The sequence below is a fragment of the Eubalaena glacialis genome, chromosome 16 (assembly GCF_028564815.1).
Source record: "Eubalaena glacialis isolate mEubGla1 chromosome 16, mEubGla1.1.hap2.+ XY, whole genome shotgun sequence".
In the NCBI taxonomy this organism is placed as follows: domain Eukaryota; kingdom Metazoa; phylum Chordata; class Mammalia; order Artiodactyla; family Balaenidae; genus Eubalaena; species Eubalaena glacialis.
In genome coordinates this window covers 12,839,054-12,865,965 of record NC_083731.1, presented here as the reverse complement: position 1 = coordinate 12,865,965, position 26,912 = coordinate 12,839,054, and the positions used below count along the sequence as shown (strand labels likewise).

Below are 26,912 nucleotides of genomic sequence, written 5' to 3'. Positions count from 1 at the left end.
ATTAACTAAAAGGCAAAACACTCATACAGTGCTTATCTGCCAGGCACTATGTGCTTTACAAATATTAAATCATTTATATTATTAGGATTCGGGTTTAGGGACCTTAGCTCAGTCGTCGTTCTCAGCTGTAAGCAACAAAGGTAATCCTGTAATTAAAGAAAAATTGAGTGTTCACAGCTGGGTTGGGAGGGCTGGAGAACTAGGCTAAAGGTTAAGCATCCTGGAAACTGCCAAAGTCACGCCAACAACTGGCCTGATAGGAGACCACCGTGGTTGATGCTGCCCCTACCATGCCCTTAAACCACACCTTGGGCCACCAGGATCTCCATCTTGCAGCCACCAGAAAACCACCCCTGCTACAAGGCTGCTTCCTCTTGAGAGGGGGGGAGGTGTGGAACACAAGACCCTCTACACAGAGCCTGGGTCCTGACGTTGCTCTCCGCCCAAAATATCAAGCAGGTGTGGCTGATTGGCAACTTCTGGTCACATGTTCATGTCCCAGAAGCAAAGCCCCCAGGAATCACTGTCACCCTCGACCCCTACCGGGGTCCCAGGCAACTGTGATTGTCTGCACTCAGCCCAGAGTATCCCCATGCCCAATGGAAGGGGACAGTATATAGCAAACACAAGGACATGCCAAGAGGGAGACCACGGAAGAAAAGCTTTTTTCCTGCTTTTCAAATAAGCACTCTACATTTTCATTTGACATGGCCCCGCAAGCTACCTAGCTGGTCCTGCTTCCTACTTCTTTCTTTGCCCTGTACCCCAGGTATTCTCAGCCAGAGTGGTTCTTTTAAGTGTAAGTCTTATCTCATTCATCTGTTCAAAACTCTTACAATACAGTTACCAAACCAGGGCTGGCTGCCGGATGATGTACATAGAAGCCAATACTGTGGCACTGGCTTTCAAGAGAAAAGAGCTTTATTGCGAAGTTGACTGACAAGGAGGCAAGAGGCAGGACTCAATCTGTCTCCTCGATGCAGGCTTAGAGGTGAAATTTAAGGGGTTAGGGGAATTTCAAACTTGGAAGCCCATCAGCTAGTCTCCAATCAGTTCATATAAGCTACTGGTGCTGTTGGAAGTCAGATTTTCCTTACGAAAGGACTTCTCGCTTAGTAAAGGGAGGGGGAGAAAGGGGGGGGTTCCCATCTTTCACATGCTTAGTGCTGGCTCTGTAAAATAACTCCAGGCTTGATTAATCAACAACCTCTTTTAAGGAAGTAAAACCAGTTTAGGCTGATCAGTGTTTTAATGTTTTGTTTCAATACCTTCCCAACTCATTCAGAGCAAAAGTCGATCTCCTCCCATGGCCCACGAGGCCCAGCTCCGCCTGCCCCATCGGCACCCCGTCACCGCTCCAGGCTCACTGCTCCCCACCTGGCTCACTCGTCCTGCTGCCCTCTCAGGGACTTGGCCCTTCCTCCTCCCTGCAAAACCCTCTTGGCTTTGCTCCTTCTTGCCTCTGCCCAGTGTATCCTTCCTTCCCCAGCCACCCTTCATAAAATAGCAACTCCAGTCTGTCTACCATATTCCTGATCCCTTATCCTGCTTTATTTTGGAGATAGCGTTCATCACCATCTGACATACTCTATGTTTTATTTTCCAGCTTTCTCCCTAGAATATAAGCTCCCTGAAGCCAGGGACTTTGTCTCTTTGTTCACTGCTCCATCCTTAGCACCAAGAATGGTGTCCAGCACATGGTGGATGTGAGGCCAGATCCAGGTTTTGTGGGACCTGAAGCCTATTATACTTGGGGGAAGGGGAGCTCTTGAGAAAAATGGTACAAAACTGCAAATATAAAATTAGACATGAACCGTGTCAAAGTCAACATTCTGGTTTTGATATTCCACTACAGTTTCGTAAGATGTTGCCATGGGGGAAACAAGGAAATATAGAATTTCTATATTTATATAATCTCTCTATAAAGGAAATATAGAATCTCTCTGCTGTATTTCTTACAACTGCATGTGAATCTACAATGATCTCAAAATTAAAAGTTTAATTAAAAACTAGATATGTAAGTAAATATTTATTTAGAATGAGAAAAGATATCACAATAAATTAAAATAATAAAAACCCGACAAATGCCACATGCATCACTACAGCTACAAACATATTTCTATTCATTGACTCCCTAGCAAGCCTCTGTAATACTTTTCCCTACATTTTTGTCTACATATACTTTGATCACCTCTTCATATGATAATTCTTCGTAATATCTCTTTCTACAGAGACAAGAGAAAAATATCAATTTTCCCTCTAGTGTTGCTGATTGAATTTAGTTTGGAAAAGTTTCTTTAAACTTTGAAAATTACCTTTGGTAGTGTCATGTCAATGTTTAGGATTGTTGTCAAATTTATGAAAATATCAATTTCTTGCATGTGTGAGGCATAATATGGTGGGCTTTCAAGTTTTCTTGTACAGTGACTAACTTTATATACTCTTTAACGACCATCCTCAACCAACTTGGCATTGATGTCCTCACTGGAGTGAGTAGGTATGGGTTTTATGTTATTTCTGTGTCAATATTTCATGAGCAACAAACGAGTAGGAACCTGTGTGGAGAGGGTTGAGCAGGGTCATTTCAGGGTCAAGCATGTGCTAAGGCCATGGAATCCAGTTTGCACAGAGGATGGTGTGTAAGAAAGACAACAGGGGGTGATAAGTCAAAGGAAGTGTGTTGAAACTAGAAACGGAGGGAGAATTAGCATCACATGCCAGCAAGTGTCAGGGAAGGGGGGAGCATCTAACTTAAAGAATCCAAGGCCAGTTGACTGGCCACCAAGAAAGAGAAAGTCATAGGGTATAGTGTTAATATCAATTAGCAGGAGAGTTGAACATTTGCCACTTGGCCTATCATGAATCCTTGGGAGCAAGAACTTAGCTGCACACATAAACATATCCCACTACACTCAAACCAAGTAAATCCCCAACTTAGCTTCCTCCTAGGCAGCTCTCAAATTTCCCCGGAGTTCTTCTAAACTCACCCGACACAAGAGGAAGTGGTGTGACAACAGGGGATGTTGAGTAGAAAGCAACAGGCATCTTAACCAATAGTGGTTAAAATATGTTACACTTGCAAATTTTACAAAATCATGTGAGCATGTCGACAAGTTGGCAGGGCCCCTCCCAGGGACTTGGAAGAAGACAGTCAATGAGGGGCCCTCCAGCTTAAGTGTCTTTAGCTTCCTGCTAAATCTGACTTTGCAGGCCCTTAATAAATACTTCTCAAATAAAGGAGTCAATGCATAGGTAAGGGCTTGGACTTAAGGTCTGTAAGTTCGTGTGCCCGATGCACAGTGAGGCCAAACAAGTTGAAACGTTGGAGTTTGGAGCAGAGAAAAGTTTATTGCAGGGCCCTGCAAGGAGATGGGTGGCTCATGCCCTAAAAGCCCCGAGCTCCCCGAAGGGTTTCGGCAAAGCATTTTTAAAAGCCAGGTGAGGGAGGAGGGTCGCAGGGTATGGGATCAGCTCGTGCACAGTTCTCTGATTGGCTGATGGTGAGGTAACAGGGTAGTGTCACGGGGTTAACATTATTAGTCCTTAGGCTCCAGGAGACCTGGGGGCTATGTGTTCATGGTCATCAGGTAGTTAACATCTTCCATTTGGTGTGGGTTTTCCACATCTGTACAGCAACTCAGGAAATGTGCATCAGATACCGTTATCTGGGTACTTCAGAGAGGAGCTAAAGCAGAGGATATGGGGGAAAAGGCCTGTCCTGGGAAGGCCCCATAGGGTCCTGCTCAGTTACATGAGCATTAAACAATGAGCATATTCCAAGAGTACTTCTGAATTGCACCGATAATTTTTTTAAAGACAAGCTGAGGAACAACAGCCTAAAAGCTTGGCATCAGAAACTGCTGAAAAGCGTGGAAAGCTGGGGTGAAAAGTAAAACCTCTTGGCGAGATATTGAAGGATGAGTCTAGTCCCTGTGGCTGAACTTTTGAACAGCTGCCTCCTAGGAGCCACGCAGGGGAACTTCAGTTTCTCCAGAATCAAAAGAATGTGCTCAAAAATGTCTTTGAAAATAAAAAAGAAATAGAAATTCAGCACATGATAAACGTACATTGAATAACTAAATAAAATGAAAACTGATGGAACAAATGTTTCCAATTGAGAGAGCCTCACCTGTCCTTCCTTAGCCTCTTAAGGATTAAAATGAGCCTGGATAACATCAGTCGTGTCTGAAGGGTTGTCTGAAAGGAACTCCCAGGTTTGGCTGAAAATTATGCCCTTCTGGACTTGCAAGGGATTAGGAAGGAATGGCTTACAAACTCCTCTGCCCCTGAAGTAGGTCATTTTTCTGTGGCAGAGCATGTATATTATCTGCCCTGCATCTGTTCCATTTCATTTAGGGACAAGAGGGAGACCGGCAGAAGGAGTTCCAGAAAAGTCGCAGGTACACCCAATTAACGTAAAACCTTCCCAAGAGCTAAGACAGGTGGAAATAAACCAAGACCAATTACAGGAGAACAGGCAGAGGCTATTTATTCAGAGCTTGCAGGAGCAAGGGGGGTTGCCACACCACTTGCTCTGCGCAGAGACGCAAAAGCGGGCGGGGGTAGGAGGGCTTCATGGGGGCAAAAAGGGAAGGAAGGTTCTTGTGTCCTGCTCAGAGGCTGTTGGTCTGAGGAAGCCGAAAGTGGGCAGACTAGAACTGGGGGATCCTGTGTGATGGCTTGGGGGTGCATATTTGCCTCTCTCTGCTTGGTCCCAAGTTGGAAGCAGGGACAAAAATGGGGTAAAGCTGGAAGTTTCAGGTCCTGGCCATTTTGGGTTGATGTTTGCAGAAGTTATTATTTAGCTTCCTGGATTGTCCGTAGAGAGAGCAATCTGTCTTCCTACAAGTGTGACTGACAGCAGGCTGGCTTCCCAGGCTGTTTGTGACAGACAAGTGGGGTGGGGTAGGTTTCCTGGGCAGGGGCTTGGGTCTGTGGGTCAGAGCTCTATCTGTACACAAGGCCTGGCCACCGTCTGTTCCTATAGTGTGTCCTGCCATTTGCTGTCAGACGAAGAAACTTTCTGAATAAGTGTATCCACAGTTACAGGAAAACCTAAGAGGGTATTGGTTGTTTTTCTTAGAAAATAACTGTTTACAGCTCCGTGATGGGAGAACTTATTAATTTAAAGGGTAAATCGAAGTGCAGGGGCCAAACTGTTTGCATCTCATCACGGGTAATAGGCATGTAGTCAAGTGCCCACACGCCAGGCTGGAAATTGCCCCTTCAATATTTTGAAACTAAAAAAGCACGAAGAGGAGTCATTTCACCCTAAGCCTCCTCAACCTGCTCTGATCTCATCCCCTCAGGAAAAAAATGCGGGAGGGAATGTCCCGTTAACCGCGATAGGGCCTGAGAGGTCCTCATTCTGGGCTTGATTCACAGCAATGACCACCTTACAGTCCCCGAAGTGGCTCACAATTGTTTACAGAGGAGGGCTCTCATATTTCTTTTAATCTCAGCCAATTATTTAAGGCAAAACTATCTTTCACTTTAAAAACCCAGCGGGCAGCTTGTAAGCATCGAATAGATTGCACCGGGGGTCCGTTTTCAGGCTCTGTTATGTAAAACCGCCAACATTACTTGCTTTGCTAGTTACGGAAGAAAAAACGTTTGCATTATTCAGCATTTCACACACAAACAACCGAAGCTCAAAGGCATTTTTTTTTCCTAACATCTTTATTGGAGTATAATTGCTTTACAATGGTGTGTTAGTTTCTGCTTTATAACAAAGTGAATCAGTTATACATATACATATGTTCCCATATCTCTTCCCTCTTGCGTCTCCCACCCTCCCTATCCCACCCCTCTAGGTGGTCACAAAGGCATTTTTTGAATGTAATCTTGCCTTTCCAAACTTTGCAGCGTCCGTGGGCTCTGTGAAATGGAGTGAGTGGGCCAGACACAGTAATCAGCCCCAGCTGCTAACAATGAATGTCTCCTCAACCCCGGGCAGGGCAGGCAGGGAGACTTCTCCCCTCCTTCCAGAAAGGGCCCGTCCGTTAGCCAAATCCTTGGCTCCCCGCCAGAAGAGCAGCAAATATGAGTGAAAAATAAGCTTGAAGAAAAAACTCCCAGCTGCCCAGATCAGACCTGCAGCAAGGAGAACCTCCCTTCAGCTTCACGGCCCCTAGAATTGCATCAGCGCAGCCCTGTGCTACATGGCGAAGGAAACCCTTTATGCTGAGCGACTCTTACCCAAATACCCCATAATGACGAGCTAGGGGCCTCGATTTCCTTCTTTGTTTTCGAGTAGCGGAACTTCCGCTTCGCACAGCGACTACTGGTCACGCTTCTTCCTGGAAGAGGAAAATGACAAACTAACCAGACTCAGAGGCGCCAATCCCTCCAGCCTCCATCCCTGCCCTTATCGTGTTTCTTTTTTCTACCAGGCAAGAGCCTGGGAGCTGATTAGCCTGATGGCTCCCAGGAGGCCCCCTTGCAGAACACATCTTGGGAGACGTGAATGTCCTGCTGAGTCTCTACGTATTTTACAGGAGGTCAGAGTTACAGCTGGCCGTTCCCGATGTGGAGCTGGGAAAGGCCAAGGATTTACATGTAACTGAGAAGAAACATGCACTATGAAATATAGGAATTCATTCATTTTCCAAATACTTATTAAACACCCATGATATACTAGGTGGGGTTTCAGAGGTGAAAGTTATCGTCCCTGCCCTCAAGTAGCTTATGTCTAGAAATTCAACATCCAATCCATATTCAGTCCATCCCCAAATCCTGTCAATTTTACCTTCTAGATAAGAAGAGATACCTCCTTATCTCTCACAATCACCCAATTCTCTCTACGTCCACCCCCACCAGGGTGGCCCGAACCATCATTATCATCATCATCATCATCATCTCTCACCTGAACGTCTATGACGGCCTCCTCACTGCCTCCATGTCTACTCATCTTGTCCAAAGCCAGAATGGTCTTTGCAAAGGCAAAGTCCACCTTAAAAATCTTTGAGCAATACCCACAGAATAAAAATAAGACACCTTAAACTGTCCATAGGCCCTGCCTTCTATGGCCTCCACCTGCCCTAGGTTGGTTGCAAAAATGGTCCCATTTCTCCACCCCTTCCTGTATCCCCGGCTCTGCAATGTAGCTTCACAGCTCATTCCATTAAGAAGTGAAGCCCATTTCCCCACTCTTGAATCCTCCCTGGGACTTACTTTGGCCAATACAATGGGATGAAAATGAGGGTGTTCTGAAAATAGAAGCCAGAGCCCCGGTTAGAATCCTAGCTCCCCTGCTTGCTAGTTTTGTGTCCGCAGGAAGACCTGTAATCTCTCTGTCTCAGTCTCCTCATCAGTAAAATAGGAATCATGGGTTACCTATCTCAGAGCACTGCTCTGAGGATTCAGGGAGAAAGTGTTACTATCTGTGGTTTAAGATAGTTCAGAGAAAAGCTGAAGATTGTGCTACTATTTACAAATCAGAAGAAAAAAAGTTGGAAATTCAGGTTGCAATCAAAGGGCCCAAGGTCAAAGGGATAATTATTATTTACACGCACACAAATACTGATACTTTTTCTCATTCAGCTGAAACCCCCTTTGCCTTGTTAAGATACCAGCTACTCATTCACCTTGTTTATCTAATTAACATCATCAAGGCAGATGGCAAAGATCAATATAGATGCTCCCTTAATGGACCTTCACTTAACCACCTGGCAGGATTAACTAACACTCCAAGTTTCACTTTCCAAGTTGAACAGACTGATAACCAACACCTTAAATGTTCAGATCTACTATGTCATTTTCAGGTGTGCTCACCTGCTCACACCAGCTAATTATGTTTATCAAGATTTGGTTATTTTTATTTCCCAGCCTCTTTATGTTCCTGCTATTGCAATTACATAATGTAATTAAATTCTATAAAAATCAACAAAGATTTTTAAAAGTGTTTTTAAAAAGTGAATTGTTTCTATGAATTCTAAGTTGAATGCTGTAGGAAGAATATGAGTTGAAAAGAAGATTGCTATTGAATTTGGTGTGGGTGAAATAAGAGTACTGAACAAAGAATAATCCTTAACTCTAGAAGATTAATATACTCAGATTGATTTCTAAGTATTTTTCACTTCTCACTTCCATTTCAAAGAAACCGAACTAGAAAATATAGGCAATATAAGATGAATTTAATTTACAACAAGAAATCCAATATGTAGAATCAAACTCAGAGAGTCATGGCACTACATCAAGAGATCAGGGGAAAAAATCCACACTTACATGTTTCAAGTTAAGTTAAAATTAATGGAAATTTCTACTTTTGGCTAACATGGATGAACAAGAATTTCAAGAATTTCCTATCTGAAAACAGAACAAAATATATGGAACAAAGGCTTTCAAAACACTGGACATTAGGAAATTAAAGGAAACTCTCTCTAAGAGACAGGAAATAAATTGGGTGCCCCCTTGCATTGCCCCAGCTAATTGCTTTGAGAGAGATTCCAAGCCAGAGCATAAGAGGGGAACCCAGGTAGAGCCCAGTGAGCCCCCTGGATTGAGGAAATGGAGCTAAAAGTTCAGGGAGCCCAGAGTGACTAGAGTTTGCAGGTCAAGTTTGGAGAGGAGAAAACTACACAAAGAAAACTCTAAGGATCTTCAGAGGAGCCCCACAAGCACTCAGCCGAGTGCAGATCTGTGCACACGTGTAAGGAAAAAACCTACCTAAGGCTGGGGGGAAAGTCACTGGAAAGTGTAGAGTGTCTGTTTCTACCAGTCAGCCTGGAAAGTGTTCTCATTCTTGGAGCATTGAGGAGAGTTTGTCTCAGTAGTATGTAATGATTAGCTTTACCCTCACTACTGTTCTGATCAAGCCTAACGAATCTTAAAAAGCAAAACCCCAAAAGATCAAACGGTTTTCCAAATTGCTTAAGAATTACATTCCAAGAATGGAAGCTCAAAAATATTTATAAGAATATAAAAAATATCCAGTACCCAACATGGTAAAACTCAGAGAGCAGGGATTCCCACCAGCTCATGATACTGGAGCAGTCTGGTTAGAATACCATCCATGGCAACTTTGTCCCTCCCACTCCAGAACATGTCACCCTTTCAGAACACCTATATCACTGCTGTAGAGAACACTAACTCCATTGCTGGCTGCCTTCATTATGAATAAATCCTAAATTGCTCTTTCATCTTTGTGTCACTAGTTCAATGGCCAAAGTCCCAAAGAAGAGCAAAAATTGGTCAAGCCTGGGTCACACACCAGCCACCAGGTAGTAGGAAAAAGAAATATGTGGTTACTTTTGGCTTTTATAGTGGGAAGTGAGGCCAACACTCACAAAGGGGGCCTCTCCCTAAATAGGATGGAGCTTTATACGCTGGGCAGCTAAACAATGACAAACGTCCACTATGGTGATTGACTACGTATTACTTTTTAATCTTCAAACCTAATCTTAATCTGTTGTCTCTTTTTTTTTTTTTTTTAATTTTATTTATTTATTTATTTTTTAGCTGTGTTGGGTCTTCGTTTCTGTGCGAGGGCTTTCTCTAGTTGCGGTGAGTGGGGGCCACTCTTCATCGCGGTGCGCGGGCCTCTCACTGTCGCGGCCTCTCTTGCTGTGGAGCACAGGCTCCAGACGCGCAGGCTCAGTAGTTGTGGCTCACGGGCCCAGTTGCTCCGCGGCATGTGGGATCTTCCCAGACCAGGGCTCGAACCCGTGTCCCCTGCATTGGCAGGCAGATTCTCAACCACTGCGCCACCAGGGAAGCCCCTGTTGTCTCTTTTTATGGTCCAAGGTAGCTCTCTGGTAAGGATTCAAGCTCTTCTTTCTTAACCATCTATTTATTTCATTTATTAAGTATTAAGATACTTTTTTTTTGCATTTTAACAGCTCTAAAAATGCTATGTCTCATAATCAATGAAAATTATCAATCAATACATTGAAACTGATGTCTTACAATCAATTAAAATTGCCAACTTTTTTTTCTTAGAGGTTCATAAAAAGGATAGATCTTTCAAATGATGGCGTCTTAGATTTAATGAAACCTGGCAACATCTTTTCTCTGCTATCATGGAACTTATCACACTGAATTGTCTTTATTCCTCATTAGACTGTAAGTTCTACATATGTCTTAAACTCAGTGCTTAGCAGAAAGTAGATCCAAAACACATATGTTTATCGAATAAACGAGTAATTTGGTGAATGAGAATGAAGCTGCTAAGCAAATCTCTGTATTCCATGTTTCATGTTCCATGAGTCTCTGAGATTTAAATACATCCAGAAAAGTTTGTTTTTCAATACTTTTGATCCCAGATGTCTGACTTATTCATTCAAAAATTATTGAACTCTAAGTCGATCCCAAGCATTGTACCCAAGTGCCTTCTATGAATTATCTCATTTGATAATCACAAGTATCCTCAATGGGTACACTGAGACTCAAAGAAGTTTAATAAATTACCAAAAGTCAGACAGCCACAAGCAGGGGAGCCATGATTTGAACACAGATAGTCTAACTCCAGAGTTCATGCTCTTAATTGCTGTAATATTATCAGACTATATTCTATAGACCCTCTACTATTTACAGACTCTCTTCAGAGTTAAATGTAGCAGGAATCCCAGTTTGAGTCTAAGCTGTGTCCACACTTGTATTCTGTCAAGTTTGGAAGGCTGGTTATCCATCAAGAGTCTACCTAGAAAAGTTCTTAGTGGAAATCTCAGCACACAAGTTCAGGCTGGTGAAAATGATCCGTGGTTGAGGGGAAGAGCAATTCTGTGTATAGCATGATCTATGTCACTCAGGTTTTCCTCCTTCCCCACTCAGAAATTCATGCTGGGATCCTAGTGTTGGTACGGAAGAGGGGAGATGGGCTGGCGCTGATGACCGTGTTGGCATCAGGTAGTATCATCACCTTTGGCCCAGGTAGAAGCAACCTCAGCTCATGGTTCATACCTTTGGTAGCAGCCATAATGTTTGGGGCATGCATCAGCCTTGATGGCCTGGTCATCATTTGTGGTATCATCACAACAGAGAGAGGAGGAAAATGGTGGGAGTCACAGTGTAGTGAAGGGTTTCCTCTGAGAAGCCCACCGCAGACCATTCCACGTGGGCTCCAAGAACAATTTGAGAGAAATCTGAGTGGGCCTCGAGGAGCCAGAGGAATGCTATTGCTTTGTGACCCTGTTTTCACTCTCCAGCTGTGTATAGTGAGCAATATGAGTTATATAATGACATCTCCAACCCAAGGAACACATAAAACCAGTCAGAGCTTTGAAAGTGAATTAGAAAACAAAGAACAAGCAGTCTGTTTGAAAGAGAGCAAGGAGAATCATCGGTAGGATGACAAAGACTTTTTCAGGAGAAGGCAAATGTCATGGATGGAGCAGTAAACCAGAAGTCAGGAAATCTGAACTCTAGTCCCTGCTCTGTCCCAAATGTTCTGTTTCACTGAGCGGCAGTCAATTCACCTCTCTGAGCCTGCTTCCTTACCTACTGCATGAGATGACTGGGCTCGATGGATGACCAACCCTAACTTCCATCTGGCTCACAAAGCTTGTGATTCTGCAAACTCTGCGTTGTACGTTCTAACACCCACCTGATCTTTAAAATAGCCTTGCAGGGGACTCAGCCAGCTTGGGACCTGCATAACAACAGCAGAACCGAGTAGCTTTCTGGGCTCTGGAAATCACAGTGGTAAAACAACAGGAAAGCTGAACATGCAGTCAACTGGTACACCCCAACAGGTTCGGGCAGGGTGAATAGGTTCCATTTGGGGAAGTTAATAAGTGCCTCTGGCTGAGCATGTTTTTGGTCAAGCTAATTGCTCATGCGGGAAAATCATAAGAGAATGTATATTTCTTTTTTTTTTTTTTCTCTATCGGAGTATAATTGCTTTACAATGGTGTGTTAGTTTCTGCATTATAACAAAGTGAATCAGCTATACATATACATATATCCCCATATCTCCTCCCTCTTGCGTCTCTCCCTCCCACCCTCCCTATCCCACCCCTCTAGGTGGTCACAAAGCACCAAGCTGATCTCCCTGTGCTATGCAGCTGCTTCCCACTAGCCATCCATTTTACATTTGGTAGTGTATATATGTCCATGCCACTCTCTCACTTCATCCCAGCTTCCCCTTCCCCCTCCCTGTGTCCTCAAGTCCATTCTCTACGTCTGCGTCTTTATTCCTGTCCTGCCCCTAGGTTCTTCAGAACCTTTTTTTTTTTTTCAGATTTCATATATATGTCTTAGTGTACGGTATTTGTTTTTCTCTTTCTGACTTACTTCACACTGTATGACAGACTATAGGTCCATCCACCTCACTACAAATAACTCAATTTCGTTTCTTTTTATGGCTGAGTAATATTCCATTGTATATATGTGCCACATCTTCTTTATCCATTCATCTGTCGATGGACACTTAGGTTGCTTCCATGTCCTGGCTATTGTAAATAGAGCTGCAATGAACATTGTGGTACATGACTCTTTTTGAATTATGGTTTTCTCAGGGTATATGCCCAGTAGCTGGATTGCTGGGTCATATGGTAGTTCTATTTTTAGTTTTTTAAGGAACCTCCATACTGTTCTCCATAGTGGCTGTATCAATTTACATTCCCACCAACAGTGCAAGAGGGTTCCCTTTGCTCCACACCCTCTCCAGCATTTATTGTTTGTAGATTTTTTGATGATGGCCGTTCTGACTGGTGTGAGGTGATACTTAACTGTAGCTTTGATTTACATTTCTCTAATGATTAGTGATGTTGAGCATCCTTTCATGTGTTTGTTGGCAATCTGTATATCTTCTTTGGAGAAATGTCTATTTAGGTTTTCTGCCCATTTTTGGATTGGGTTGTTTGTTTTTTTGATACTGAGCTGCTTGTAAATTTTGGAGTTTAATCCTTTGTCAGTTGCTTCATTTGCAAATATTTGCTCCCACTCTGAGGGTTGTCTTTTCATCTCGTTTATGTTTTCCTTTGCTGTGCAAAAGCTTTTAAGTTTCATTAGGTCCCATTTGTTTATTTTTGTTTTTATTTCCATTTCTCTAGGAGGTGGGTCAAAAAGGATCTTGCTGTGATTTATGTCATAGAGTGTTCTGCCTATGTTTTCCTCCAAGAGTTTGATAGTGTCTGGCCTTACATTTAGGTCTTTAATCCATTTTGAGTTTATTTTTGTGTATGGTGTTAGGAAGTGTTCTAATTTCATTCTTTTACATGTAGCTGTCCAGTTTTCCCAGCACCACTTATTGAAGAGGCTGTCTTTTCTCCATTGTATATTCTTGCCTCCTTTATCAAAGATATGGTGACTATATGTGCATGGGTTTATCTCTGGGCCTTCTATCCTGTTCCATTGATCTGTATTTCTGTTTTTGTGCCAGTACCGTACTGTCTTGATTACTGTAGCTTTGTAGTATAGTCTAAAGTCCGGGAGCCTGATTCCTCCAGCTCCATTTTTCTTTCTCAAGATTGCTTTGGCTATTCAGGGTCTTTTGTGTTTCCATACAAATTGTGAAATTTTTTGTTCTAGTTCTGTGAAAAACATCATTGGTAGTTTGATAGGGATTGCATTGAATCTGTAGATTGCTTTGGGTAGTACAGTCATTTTCACAATGTTGATTCTTCCAATCCAAGAACATGGTACATCTCTCCATCTGTTTGTGGCATCTTTGATTTATTTCATCAGTGTCTTATTGTTTTCTGCATACAAGTCTTTTGTCTCCTTAGGTAGGTTTATTCCTAGGTATTTTATTCTTTTTGTTGCAGTGGTAAATGGGAGTGTTTCCTTAATTTCTCTTTCTGATTTTTCATCATTAGTGTATAGGAATGCAAGAGATTTCTGTGCATTAATTTTGTATCCTGCTACTTTACCAAATCCATTGATTAGCTCTAGTAGTTTTCTGGTAGCATCTTTAGGACTCTCTATGTATAGTATCATGTCATCTGCAAACAGTGACAGCTTTACTTCTTCTTTTCTGATTTGGATTCCTTTTATTTCTTTTTCTTCTCTGATTGCCGTGGCTAAGACTTCCAAAACTATGTTGAATAATAGTGGTGAGAGTGGACATCCTTGTCTTGTTCCTGATCTTACAGGAAATGCTTTCAGTTTTTGACCATTGAGAATGATGTTTGCTGTGGGTTTGTCGTATATGGCCTTTATTATGTTCAAGCAGGTTCCCTCTATGCCCACTTTCTGGAGAGTTTTTATCATAAATGGGTGTTGAATTTTGTTGAAAGCTTTTTCTGCAACTATTGAGATGATCATATGGTTTTTATTCTTCAGTTTGTTAATATGGTGTATCACATTGATTGATTTACATATATTGAAGAATCCTTGCATCTCTGGGATAAATCCCACTTGATCATGGTGTATCATCCTCTTAATGTGTTGTTGGATTCTGTTTGCTAGTATTTTGTTGAGGATTTTTGCATCTCTATTTATCAGTGATATTGGTCTGTAATTTTCTTTTTTTGTACTATCTTTGTCTGGTTTTGGTATCAGGGTGCTGGTGGGCTCATAGAATGAGTTTGGGAGTTTTCCTTCCTCTGCAATTTTTTGGAAGACTTTGAGAAGGATGGGTGTTAGCTCTTCTCTAAATGTTTGATAGAATTCACCTGTGAAGCCATCTGGTCCTGGACTTCTGTTTGTTGGAAGATTTTTAATCACAGTTTCAATTTCATTACTTGTGATTTGTCTGTTCATATTTTCTATTTCTTCCTGGTTCAGTCTTGGAAGGTTATACCTTTCTAAGAATTTGTCCATTTCTTCCAGGTTGTCCATTTTAGTGGAATAGAGTTGCTTGTAGTAGTCTCTTAGGATGCTTTGTATTTCTGCGGTGTCCATTGTAACTTCTCCTTTTTCATTTCTAATTTTATTGATTTGAGTCCTCTCCCTCTTTTTCTTGATGAGTCTGGCTAATGGTTTATCAATTTTGTTTATCTTCTCAAAGAACCAGCTTTTAGTTTTATTGATCTTTGCTATTGTTTTCTTTGTTTCTATTTCATTTATTTCTGCTCTGATCTTTATGATTTCTTTCCTTCTGCTGACTTTGGGTTTTGTTTGTTCTTCTTTCTCTAGTTCCTTTAGGTGTAAGGTTAGATTGTTTATTTGAGATTTTTCTTGTTTCTTGAGGTAGGCTTGTATAGCTATAAACTTCCATCTTAGAACTGCTTTTGCTGCAGCCCATAAGTTTTGGATCATCATGTTTTCATTGTCATTTGTCTCTAGGTATTTTTTGATTTCCTCTTTGATTTCTTCAGTGATCTCTTGGTTATTTAGTAACGTATTCTTTAGCCTCCATGTGTTTGTGTTTTTTACGTTTTTTCCCTGTAATTCATTTCTAATCTCATAGCGTTGTGGTCAGAAAAGATGCTTGATATGATTTCAATTTTCTTAAATTTACTGAGGCTTGATTTGTGACCCAAGATGTGACCTATCCTGGAGAATGTTCCGTGCACACTTGAGAAGAAAGTGTAATCTGCTGTTTTTGGATGGAATGTCCTATAAATATCAATTAAATCTATCTGGTCTATTGTGTCATTTAAAGCTTGTGTTTCCTTATTAATTTTCCGTTTGGATGATCTGTCCATTGGTGTAAGTGAGGTGTTAAAGTCCCCCAGTATTATTGTGTTACTGTCAATTTCCTCTTTTAGAGCTGTTAGCAGTTGCCTTATGTATTGAAGTGCTCCTATGTTGGGTGCATATATATTTATAATCGTTATATCTTCTTCTTGGATTGATCCCTTGATCATTATGTAGTGTCCTTCCTTGTCTCTTGTAACATTCTTTATTTTAAAGTCTATTTTAACTGATATGAGTATTGCTACTCCAGCTTTCTTTTGATTTCCATTTGCATGGAATATCTTTTTCCATCCCCTTACTTTCAGTCTGTATGTGTCCCTAGGTCTAAAGTGGGTCTCTTGTAGACAGCATATATGTGGGTCTTGTTTTTGTATCCATTCAGTGAGCCTGCGTCTTTTGGTTGGAGCATTTAATCCATTCATGTTTAAGGTAATTATCAATATGTATGTTCCTATTACCATTTTCTTAATTGTTTTGGGTTTGTTTTTGTAGGTCCTTTTCTTCTCTTGTGTTTCCCACTTAGAGAAGTTCCTTTAGCATTTGTTGTAGAGCTGCTTTGGTGGTGCTGAATTCTGTTAGCTTTTGCTTGTCTGTAAAGCTTTTGATTTCTCCATCGAATCTGAATGAGATCCTTTCTGGGTAGAGTAATCTTGGTTATAGGTTCTTCCTTTTCATCACTTTAAGTATATCATGCCACTGCCTTCTGGCTTGTAGAGTTTCTCCTGAGAAATCAGCTGTTAACCTTATGGGAGTTCCCTTGTATGTTATTTGTCGTTTTTCCCTTGCTGCTTTCAATAATTTTTCTTTGTCTTTAATTTTTGCCAATTTGATTACTATGTGTCTCGGCATGTTTCTCCTTGGGTTTATCCTGTATAGGACTCTTCCTGGACTTGGGTGGCTATTTCCTTTTCATGTTAGGGAAGTTTTCAACTATAATCTCCTCAAATATTTTCTCGGGTCCTTTCTCTCTCTCTTCTCCTTCTGGGACCCCTATAATGTGAATGTTGTTGCGTTTAATGTTGTCCAGAGGTCTCTTAGGCTGTCTTCATTTCTTTTCATTCTTTTTTCTTTATTCTGTTCTGCAGCAGTGAATTCCACCATTCTGTCTTCCAGGTCATTTATCCGTTCTTCTGCCTCAGTTATTCTGCTATTGATTCCTTCTAGTGTAGTTTTCATTTCAGTTATTGTATTGTTCATCTCTGTTTGTTCTTTAATTCTTCTATATCTTTGTTAAACATTTCTTGCATCTTCTCGATCTTTGCCTCCATTCTTTTTCCGAGATCCTGGATCATCTCCACTATTATTATTCTGAATTTTTTTTCTGGAAGATTGCCTATCTCCATTTCATTTAGTTGTTTTTCTGGGGTTTTATCTTGTTCCTTCATCTGGTACATAACCCTCGGCCTTTTCATCTTGTCTATCTTTCTGTGAATGTGGTCTTTGTTCCACAGGCTGCAGGATTGTAGTTCTTCTTGCTTCTGCTGTCTGCCCTCTCCTTTCATTGTTTTTGAAATGAAACGGTTGTAAAAGATTTCACAAATAAATAAGTATATAAAATATTTATAGGTTGTAAAATATTTCACAAATATTTCTTGTCCACAGACACATGCAAATAAATTTTGCATAATTGATTTCTTCTCCTCCTAGCCCCCTTAACAAGATAGTTTTGCATCTATTTGTAAATTCATTTAACATTATTTTCTGCTTATATATGTGTGGTGCTTAGAATTCTCCTTTGATCCGGATGTAACAGCTTGCTGGTTTCCTATTAATTAATGACCTGAATAAAATCTTTGATGTGTACATTTCATATTTGTATGAGAGTCATGATTACCCACTATTTAAAATTTTTTCCTCTAACAATTTATTCCTAAATAAGCATTCATCCATTCATTCATTTACTCATCACAAACACTACTTAAATATAAGTAGCACCAAAAATAAAGAACTATGTTAAAATGTATGCACAATACAGAGATGAATATTCATGGTCTCACCCTCAAGATGTTTATCAAAAAATTGTAAAATAATTGTAATCCAAGATCACTGACAAGTACCATGCAAAAGGGGGATTGAGAAAGGGAGATTTATGTTTGCTCAGAGGAAGATGGAAGCGTCCATGAAGGAAATTTCCAGTGATTTCCAAGGGGGAGGGTGTTGAGGGTAAGTGCCTGGCTCTGTTTGGACAAACCTAAGTGTATGCAATACAGAGGCAGGAGACAGGGCTGGAAAGGAAAGTCGGATACCGTCATGGAAAACCTTGAATACCATGCTGAAGGCAGAACAGAGCCAATGAAGGTTCCTTAGCAGGGGAGCATCCTGGTCAAACCATAGCATGACTACCTCCCCTCCAGATGGAGGATAGTTCAGAGAAGAGGACCACTTGATTCCAGGGAGAAAAGTTAGGAGTCAACTGCAATAGTCCAGGAAAAATTGGTAGTAATGGCCTGGACCAGAGTGAACACATAGGGAACAGAAAGGAAGAGACCCAGATGGGCACTGTCTGATCATCACCCTCACCACCCCCAGCATCCCACACCACAACCACGAACACTGAAATTTCTGCAAGTCACTTTCTCTCCCCACTGTTGGCTTTCAAACACCAGCAAAGCTGTGCTCTTTATGATTCCATGTATTTCCATGCCAATCCTTCAGCTACTGCTGTCTGGCCTCCTTATCCAAAGGGCAAGATCTTCACACTCCCTAGGCTCCTGCAGGGATCTGACACCCACTGCTTCTCAGTGAATGCTTTTAAGTGACATTGAACTATCTGCTCCAGTGCATCAGTAAAGCGTTTCTACTTGACCTACGGAGACATCACAGTCCAGGTCAGCAGAATGCTCTTCTGTGCTGTTAATGCATGACTAACTACCTTGATCACGAAAATAAGCTCCCCGTCAGTGGTATTTTGCAGGTACAGGTGCGGAGATCTCAGCAACGGCAGAGTGCACTCGGGCACCATGGCAACCAGTACGTCAGCCTGGGTACCCTCTGCAGTGTGGGAATAGTCAGCTCTCCATTCATTTTAGCTGACAACAAAAATGAGAGGCGTTCTGTCCTGCCTTGTCCTCTCAGAAAATGTTTGGCAGGTCCCAGGGTAGCAAGGATGCTGGTCTTTATGCCTGAGGAAAATTAGGATAGAGGTTGCAGCCCAAATCCACTCAAATGCTTTTGGTCCCTCTGCAGAGGTTGACTTCTAGGCAGGGGCTGGCTGGGGGTGTGTGCTGACTGTTGTTGTTTCACATATGTTGCTTTAAACTTGATTAAAATCACAAATCACTTGCCAGAGACCTTGCCTCAGCTCTGCGGCCCCACAATTTTGGGGGCTTATGACATAATGTGCATTCTGTTGTTACTATTGTAAGTCTTGTGTAAGCGATGTCTCAGGTACCAAATTGTATTTGTTTCAGGGGTGTTCTGTAAGAGATGGAAACTCAGGTAAAAGTATCTTAAGCAAAACTGGGCATGTAAAGGCATGTGTAACTGGGCAGTCCAAGGTAGAGTTGACTTCAGGGATTCAAATAGTATGGTTCTGTTCTCTCTCTTCTCTGTCTGTTTCTTTCTCTCTCTCTCTCTCTCCAATACTTGGCCTAAGTCCCTCCTATTCCTTATGATCTGTACAAGTGCAGGGCCTGGCCAGAGACAGTTCTAGGCTTACAGTCCCAGATTAGTGACGCCATAGCAAAGGGAGAGCATCTGTCTGCCAGCACGTGTCATAGAAAATCCCAGGGAAGGGCTCTGATGGGCTGTCCTGGGTCACATGTCCACATCCAGTGGGAACTATGAGTGACCAAGCAAGTCAGGTGCCTATCACTCTGAGCAGAGGGGTGGGTTCTGTGATTACCAGACCCAGAAAGACAAGAAGGAGAACTGTTACAAGAAAGGAGGAAAAGATGGTGGTCATACCAAAATAGACCAAGCTAAAAAGGTAGGGAAAAAATATCTCAACTGGCTAGCACTTCGGACTTCACCAAATTTCCCACGTTCAAGTACAATAGCTGTAACAGTGAAGGGTTGCCCAAGTCCAGAGGGCACCATTAACACTGCATCCTATGGAAGCCCTGCCAGGGATGCCTTTCACAAGAATACTGTGGGAATTCAGCCCTGGAGTTGTGCAACCTCAGACTCTGTCTGGTCACTCCTTGAGGAAGGACAAGGGAAGTGGTGAGTGTCAGGGGCTGAAATCAGACAAACAGAGACCAATGCCTCAGCAGAACTGGAGATCTGAAAAAAGCCAAAGGTCTGGGAGATGGGAAGTCATCAGGGCGTGCAGAGGTCATACAGGCAGGAAAGTAATAACAGCAACGGAAGCATGAAAGGCAGCCTGGCTGGAGTAGACACTGTCTGCTCTCTGGCCCCCTCTCCATTTCTCGATGGGCGCGAGCATCTCTGAGTTCACAGGAGGTAACTCCTGCTAGAGGAACCCTGCCTACGGAGGGCTTGAGTCAGGAGCAGGAGAGGAGGGGGAGCAGGGCCTCTTGCCCTTGCCAACATGGCTGCCCAGCAAGAACACCGCCTGGCCTCCTGCCACCTGAGCTGCTGGGCAGAGCAGGTCAGTGGTGAGTGCAGCATGTTCCCCAGTGGTCAACAGGCTATTCAGCTGCGATACAATACCTTGGCCCTACCAGTGATTGATGCTGCCAGTGTCCACTCTGATTGGTTAGCTCCTGTCCCATCCGGTCATCAACTATGTTTCACTGTCTCCCTGGATGTGGGTGTCCTGTCTATGGATCTTGGGTCCACGTCAGAGTCATGCTCTCCCCGCGTCTTACTTTTCTGGACCCTGCGCTCCGCGCTCCATCTCCCAAATCCAGTGACATCTGTGACAAAGGAATCCGGTTGCTTGCAGCTTTCAAGGGAATGAACTCTGAGCCCTTCTAAAAGAGACCACGCCCTCCATTATAACATATCAGACTCTTCGGTGACCCCGAGAGGAGGCGTAGTTACTAACGGGGAAAGGCTTCTGCCTAAGACTGGGGCTTGTCTGTTAATCAAGTCACCGTCTGTTGGCTTCCCCTCACCGCCGAACAGACAGACCTTTCTCTTCAGCCCTGGCCCTTAAGGGGAAGTGGAAGTGACACCAGACCGTGGGAGGGAAGAAGTGTCCAGAAAGGGAAGCCCTGGGGAAGGATTCCGTGCACGGAGCTTAGGTAGGAAAACTAAACCGCTAGCTGACACCTCCTCTAGCTGCACCAGTCAATCCCACCTGGGCGTAAACCTCGGATGAAATCGGGATCAAAAACCTGTCCGGGCTCTATTCCTTCTCCCAGTTTCTAAGCATTTGAAGGGCGTATGTGTTTAACTATTCTTTGGTTTCTTAATTCATTCAGAAAACCTCCAATGTTCTTTTACTGACCTGGGATGGTGTGGGAGGATGTTGCATGAGCGTTTTTGGGGAGCAGAGTGGTCCGATGAGCGACCCACCTCCCACGAACCCCCAGAGGCCATTCGCTGAGTCTCTTCCGGTTTGACGTCCTTGACAAGTGAGTTTGGTGCCTCTAAACATCACTACCTTGAGGCATGCCTTTCCCCACACATCCTGGTTGTTCCAAAGCTTGGAGAAGCCCCACCTGGCACGTAAATTAGGCTCATTCTATGAGTGCAAAGGCGAATTTCCCGACTGGGGCTTGGAAGAGATATTGTTTCTTCTTCTTTTCTACCCTTCTCCAGCCTCCACATCCTGTTCAAGCTGAAGCTCCAGTGTGTGTAGCCTGATCCAGAGAAGGGCCTCTGCCTTCCCTGTGTCCACATTCTCAGCCTCCCACCTGGGAAGGTTGGCTGAGTATATTGTAGTAAACAGAGCTGAGTGGCTAAAGCACAGGCTCGGACTGAAATGGCCTGTGTTTGAATAACGGCTCTGCCACTTACCAGCTGTGTGAATTTAGGCAAATTTCCTAATTTCTCTGTGACCCAGTTTCCATATCTATAAAATTGGGGAAATAATAATGTCTATTTCTTGGGGATCTTGTGAGTATTAAATGAATTAATGCACACAAAAAGTGATTTTAGTCCATTTATATTATGTATACTTTACCACATTATAAATAAATACATAAATAAATATTTTTAAAAAGTGGTATTACATTTTATCAAATGCTTTTTTCTGCATCTACATAGATGATGATTTTTTTTTTCTATTCTATTCTGAAATACATAGTGACATGCGTTGATTGATTTGGAATATTAAACCAGCTTTGTGTTCTTGAATAAAGCCAATTAGTTCATGGGACAGTATCTTTTTGTTGCTGTTGTTGGGTTTAGTTTGCCAATTTTTTTTTCCAGACTTTTACATCTATGTTCATGAGAAACTTTGGCCTATGATTTCCATTCTTGTAAAGTCCTTGTTATGTCTTTGTATTAAGGTTATGCTGGCCTCATAAAATGTGCTGTAAAGGGGTTCTTCTTTTTTTCTTTTTGTAAGATTTTGTATAATATTGGTGCTATTTCTTCCTTAAATTTTAAAGAGAGTTTTCTCAGGACTAAATATGGACTAAAATTTTCTTTTGGAAAAGGTTTTTAATTACAGAGTAAATTACTTTCATAGAAATGGTACTGTTCACATTTTCTACTTTCTCTTGTGTCAATTTTGAGATGTTCTATCTTTCTAGGAATATGTTAACTTCATTTAAATTTTCAAATTGATTGGCATAAAGTTTCCAAATAATATCTCCTAATTATGGTTTTAGTGTGTGTAGGATCCGTAGTGATGGTTCCTTTTTATTTCAGATGTTAGTAATTGCACCTTGTCTCTGTCTTGCCAGTCTTGTCAGAGGGTTATCAATTTTATTAGTCTTTTTAAAGAATCAGTTTTTTAATATGTTGATCTTTTTCTATTGTAAATTTCCTTTCTGTCACAAATTTCTTCTTCTTATTATTCCTTATTTTCTTCTTCCTTAGGATTTTCTAAATTCTTGAGGTAGGTGCTTAGATCACTTTTTTCAATCTTTCTCCTATTCTAATACATGCATTTAAGGTTTCAAATTTCCCCTTAAGCATAGCTCTAGTTACATTTCACAAATTTTGATGTGCTGTATTTTTATTATTTCATTCAAAATGTTTTAAAATTTCTGCTGAAATTTCTTCTTTGACTCATGTGTTAAAGTGTTTTTCTTGTCAAAATAATGCCTATTTTCTAACACATTTTGTTATTAATTTCTAGTTTAATTGCATTATGATCAGAGAATATCTCCTTATTTCAATCCCCTGAAATTGTGTAAGGCATGCTTTATGACCTGCTTATGGTCAATGTATGCAAACATTTTCTGTGCAATTGAACAATTGAAAAGTATATACATTCTGCAGTTTTGGGGAGTACATTTGTGTGTGTATATATATATGTGTGTGTGTGTGTGTGTGTGTGTGTGTGTGTATTTACATAGTCACTTTTGTTTATCATGCTATTCAAATCTTCTGTGTGCATACTGATTTTTTGCCTGCATGTTCCGTCAGTTACTGAGTGTATTGTGGCATTATTTTTAAAATAAACTGTGATTATAGATTTGTTTGTTTTTCTTTTTTTTTAGTTTTGTCAATTTTTGCTTTATGTATTTTAAAGCTATTTTGTTCATTGTAAACATATTTAGAACTTTTATAATATCCTGTTGGACTGACTCCTTTTTTCTTGTGAAATGTACCTCTTCCTCTATGGTAATACTTCTTGTATGAAAATATATCTTGGTTCATATTAGTATACAGCTGTATTTTAATTAGTCTCTGCATATCATTTTCCATTCACTTATATTCAAACCTCCCATATCTTTATATTTCAGCAGTGTATGGTTGAGTTTTATTTTTCAATCCAATGTGACAATCTTGATCTTTTAACAAGAGTATTTAGTACTGCTACAGTTAGTGTAGTTACTTAGATATTTGGGTTTAAATTCACCATCTTTATTTGCTTTCCACTGGTTCCAATTTTTTTCCTTTTTTTCCTCTTCTATTAACTTGCTGGTTATACATTCTATTTCTCTTGTTTGGTGGTTTAACATAGACATTAGTCATGCATCTTTGACTAGTTAGCATCCAATATAAATTAGTACTTTTCCACTTGCTGCATAATGTATTGACTTAAAAACACTTTAACTCTATTTACTACCTCCCATATTTTGTACTATTCTTGTCATATATCTATGTCTATAGAGATAAATCACTATTTTTGTTTTATACAATCAATATTCATTTAAATTTGCCCACATATATTTCCTTTTCTTTATTCTTTTGTGCATTTGTATGCTTTCATCTGGGATCATTTTACCCCTATCTGAAAAAACACTTTTAGACTCCTGTCTGAAGAACCACTTTTTTAATCTTTAATGTAGGCCTACTGTTGACAAATTATCTTAGTTGTTGTTTGTTTGAAAACCTATTAACCTTGTCTTCATTTTTTGAAGTTATTTTATTGAACATAGAATTCTAGGTTGGCAATTATTTCCTTCCATCATTTAAGAAACCTCAGAGTAATTTTCAAAGAGCACTGTCCTTCACTCTACCTCCAGTCTAGTCACGTGGACCCATCATGCATTTTCATCAGCTCCCAAATCCATCTGTCTCTCAGTTGGCTCTCTTTTGTCCAGTTGGCTCCCTTCTTGCCCTGAACTCCTGCTCTTCTTGAACTCTCTCCTCTCCAGCAGTCAGCATGCCCACCTTCTCCCCTAAGTGGTCACTAGCTGACCCAAACCTTAAGACTCTCACAGGGGGTGTGGGAAGTCGGGATGGAGCTGAAATAGGTGCCCAGGTGAAACAGGAAACTAAAGTTTTCCCACATCTGCTCCCAAGTTCCAACAAGCATTTATGTGAAATGCTGCAAATACATTCCTCCAGTAGAGCTGGACCACCTGATACTGTAGTTGTGAGAGTCTATCCTCCCAAGGCCTCTGTTGCCCCTCAAAAAAGGAATATTCCAGAAGAGCTGACAGCTCACTGGAAAGTCTGCAACTCTAAATGTAAATCAAAGATTATTCTGCCAACATAAAGAATAAACAAACATTTTAATTTAATTTAATTTAATTTGTTAATAGACAGAAGCCAGGAATAGGAAGAGGGTATTGTTATTCCACTACCAACTAAGAGGCAACAACCATTATGGTGTGACAGATTCTATTTCTTACCATGCATTTTCCATAATTGAGATCATTCTGTATTTACAATTTTGTAATTGCCCTTTTTTGGGGGAGGGGGATTATTTCTCTAGTATTTCCAAGGTTATTTAAAAATGTTTATCAATACCATTTAATAACTTTATGGTGCCGTAGAGGTAGTGTGATTTTCTTAAAGGGTCTTAATATTGGATATTTTTACCTCTGACCCCATTATAATCTTTATCATCTACTTGGTACCTTGTTTATAAGCCTCAGAACTCAATAACATTTTTTAAAACTTTGAAGTGCCAGTTTCATCCTTCCAACAGAGCTGAGGAATCCAATTACAGTTCTCTCACAGAGTGATAGTCTCTCACACATTTTTTTTTCTTATGGCACATTTTTCCTACTTTACATATTTTCCCTTCTTGCAGTTTTTCAAAATCAGCCTTGAACTGCTTCTAAATAGGTTTCTCTGTGGCAAGGTATTCTTGTGTTATAGTCTGATCATCTTTATGGCCATTTCAGAATTATATCAGATTTTAAACAAGAGCTATTTAGATTTATGAAGGGCCAGTAGCACTGCATGGACAACTTTGGTGATAATAGGAAGAAACTGCAATATTTGAAAATGAAGTAAATGTTTGCTCCCACCTCAACATCCAGGTCTGCCTTACAGCTTCACTTCAAAGCTCAGTGAAGGGCTTCCCTGGTGGCGCAGTGGTTAAGAATCTGCCTGCCAATGCAGGGGACACGGGTTCGGGCCCTGGTCTGGGAAGATCTCACATGCCGCGGAGCAACTAAGCCCGTGAGCCACAACTACTGAGCCTGTGCTCTAGAACCCATGAGCCACAACTACTGAACCAATGAGCCACAACTACTGAAGCCCACGTGCCTAGAGCCCGTGCTCCACAACAAGAGAAGCCACTGCAATGAGAAGCCCATGCACCGCAATGAAGAGTAACCCCCGACTCGCTGCAAATAGAGAAAGCCTGCACACAGCAACAAAGACCCGATGCAGCCAAAAATAATAAATAAATTTATTTAAAAATAAAAAAAAGCTCAGTGAAAATATTCTTACTGGTGCAAGATCAACTTGAATGTGCTGGAGACAGTAAATCAGGCATCTGTCAGGTGAAAGGTACAAACTCAGAATCTGCTTTCCCTTGCACTCTGCCGTGTGGCTCTTATGCTGAATCCAGCATAATGAATTTCTCAGCATAGAAATTTGCTGAGAGGCACTTTCTGAGGATGGGGAATTCGACTGCAGGCATTTACAACGTCTTTCTGTGGCCAGACACTCAGAGACCACCTCACATGGCTGTGTGCCTGAAATCCAGCACCCACCCTTGCACACAGGTGTCATGCTGGGAAGGCATTAAGCTGCCATGGAACCCTAATCCTAATCCATTCAATAAAAATCAAGTGAGGGTCTACTGTGTGCCAAGGTCTGTGCTAACTGAGGGCTACCAAGATGACTAAGACACGGTCCTTGCCCTCAACGAGCTTAGAGTCTCATGACAGAGACAAACGTGTAAGCAAATAACAGCCGGGGATGTAACTGATGCTGTGAGTGGTAGGTAGTAAGGATACGAGGGGACAACAGAAATAGTGATAAACACTGAACAGGGGAAGAGACACTTGATCTGCATTTTAAAGGGTAAGTAGGAGTCAGACAGATCAAAGAAGAAGCTAAAAAAGTCCTGAACAAGGGAGTAACAATAATAGAATTTGTTGAGCATTTTCCTATGTGCCAGGCTCTGCTCCAAGCCTTTTCCGCATATTATCTCATTTAATCCTTACAACAATACCATAAGGCAGATTCTATCCTAGTCCCAAAACACCAGAAGCTAAGGACCTTGCCCAAAGTCATACTTGTAGAACCTTAAACAACAAGATGTGTTCAGGTAACTATCGTCATTTTGATACTGCTGGAGCCTGGAGTCTGGTGGACACGGGGCCAGAGAAAAGGCCAGAGAAAGAGGGGCCAGATCTCAAATAATCTGAATGTTATGCTAAGAGATTTGGATTTTAATCCTGTAGGATGTTAAGAACTAAACACTTAAAGATTTTGAAAGATATATCTGGTAGCTATGGTCAAACTAGAGTCAGGAAGCCAATTAGGAGATTATTAAAACAATACTGGGGAGAATGAATGAGCCCTTGAGCTGAGGGTGAGAAAGGGCGAAACTGAGAGACGATAGGGTGGCCTTTCCTGTATCTCTGGTTCCTGTTCTTCAGAGCATGTGGTATCAATCCCTCAGTAGGGGCCAGATGCAGCCAACAAAACCCACATCTGATCTATTTCACAAG

At 41.4% G+C, this 26,912-nt stretch overlaps 1 pseudogene; it reads left to right on the top strand.

Annotated features, from left to right (window-relative positions):
- The first annotated feature begins 20,014 nt into the window (after positions 1 to 20,014).
- LOC133076334 (large ribosomal subunit protein eL8-like) overlaps positions 20,015 to 26,912 on the top strand; it is a 163,073-nt pseudogene continuing 156,175 nt past the window's right edge.